Here is a 2,282-nt window from a genome sequence, read left to right on the forward strand (position 1 = left end):
ACTGGCTGCGACGGGAAGGCGGCAGCGGCAACCGGGGCGGAGGGAAGGACGGTCCGGGGGGAGGAGGAGGAGGGGTCGGGGAGGTGGAGGGAGGGGATGGAGCTAGAGGGAGCCAAAGGACTGAGAACGCGGGGAGAGGAGCAGGGGAGGGAAGGAAGAAAAGGAGCAGGAGGCGGAGGGAAGCAGGGAGGAAGGGATGGGGGGAGGGACATGCTGAAGTGTCCCTTTCCTCGCTGCAGGTGAGATATGCCCGGAGAGGGTGCCCTGGGCAGGGATGTCTGTCCTTCTGCCCAGGGCCCTGTATTCATCACTAGTAAGGCTGAACATTGAGTATTTGGTTCAGTTTGGGGCTTTTCATTACAAGGACATTGAGGTCCTGGAGCAGATCCAGAGAAGGGGAACGTAGCTGACAAGGAGTCTGGAGAATAGATCTGATGAGGAGTGGCTGAGGGAACTGGGATTGTTTAGTCTGGAGCATATAAGTCCGAGGAGAGACCCTCTGGCTCTCTACAATTCCCTGAAAGAAGGTTGAAACCAGGTGTGTGGGAGGAGTCTCCCAAGTAACAAACGACAGGAGGAGAGGAAATGGCTTCAGGTTGCACCAGACGAGGTTTAGGTTGGACAGAAGGAAAAATTTCTTCACTGAAAGGGTTGTCAGGCCATGGAACAGGCTGCTTAGGGAGGTGGTTGAGCCACCATCCCTGGAGGCATTTCAAAACATTGTAGATGTTTTACTTTGGGACATGGTTTTGTGGATTTGGCAGTGCTGGGTTAATGTTTGGACTCAATCATCTCAAAGTTCTTTTCCAAAATGAACTATTCTATGGTTCTATGATTCTGTGATTCACTGTCCATAGGGGGAAAGCAGAACGACACCCAAGAGAACCCATGGGAAAGGTGAGAGAGGACAGGAAGGAAAGAACAGGCAAAACCTTTCCATGTGTTTGTACAGCACCAGGCATGACCCCAGCCAGCCTGCTGAGGACATTTGCTGCAGATTTATCAATGCTCTTATAAGGTGATGGGGACCCTGGTAAAGAGTAATTCATACAACCAGAGTCCCTTCCCTGTGGACCTGCAAACCCTCAGGACATGTAAGCAGAGTTCCCCTGGGAGCCCCTTTCCTCTCGAGGAGGCCTGTGATGTCAAGCCACTCTGAAATCCACCCCACTCCCGTGGTTTTCAAGAGCAGAAACTTGTATGAGATCCTGAGCTTGGTACAGGAATGGGGAGAAAATGTTGGATGAGAGGACAGAAATGGAGTCACTTGACTCCATTGGGTGATGCTGTGGGACTTGAGGAAGGAATGGAGTATTTCTGTACTATGTGGAGGACTTTTGCTGCCTACCAGCACCAAAACCTTTTAAAAAACATTTGCAATATTCAAGACAGGACATCAAGTGAGTCCAGAGCCACCATCAGCTGTGAGTGGCAGGGTACCTCCTCTGTCTCTGCCGCTTCTGTCTGAAGCCTGAGGAATGTTTCCAGTCAGCTTTTAAGAGGCCCTTTTAGTTCCGATCTCGAGATTTCCACCATGAAAACTGCTGAGGGCAAGCGAGAAGCCCTTGAAAAAGTGTTGACAATAGAAGTGCTGACAGGCTCTTAAATATTGTGGTGCCAGAGATACCATGAGCTAAAATCAGGGCATCTTAAGAGTTTGGGCTGCACTAATCTTTCATGCACTGGTTCTTGGGAGAGCAGGTTTCAGCTCTTAATCGTGAAAATTTGCTTCACTTCAGAAATGCACACAGATTTTAATGCAGTCATCTGCTGGAGAGATGTACATTTTCCACCAGAAAAAGAAAAAAAACCCAAACAAACAACAAAACAAAACCACCACCAAAAAAACCCTCAACATAACCAACCACCACCAACAACCAGACAAACAAAAAACCTCGTATATATCCATCTTTCATCAACACGATTACTGGCCAAATGCCCAGCTCTTGCCGTTTGTCATGCGGTGTAAGCTGGTGTTTCTGGTGGGGCAAAATGTCCCATTAAAAGAGAGCAATAGCATGAGAGAAAGGACAGGGAACAGCCGAAGCAGCTGAAAAGGTAAATTAGGGAGTTCCTTGTGAGCTGGTAAAGCCTGGAGCATGGGGCAGCTTGGATGCCAGGTCGGGTAGGTCTTTGCTCCTTGTGCCCCTGCCCAAAACTCCCTTCCGGCTCTTTGTGAGCGAGGCACATTCCAGGTGCTCACAATCTGTTCTTGCTGCAAATCTTGTGGTGCTGCAGAAATCCATCTTTAAAATCCATCTAAAAAGCAAATGCTTTGACTC

Source organism: Dryobates pubescens, chromosome 23 (genome assembly GCF_014839835.1).
Source record: "Dryobates pubescens isolate bDryPub1 chromosome 23, bDryPub1.pri, whole genome shotgun sequence".
NCBI lineage: Eukaryota > Metazoa > Chordata > Aves > Piciformes > Picidae > Dryobates > Dryobates pubescens.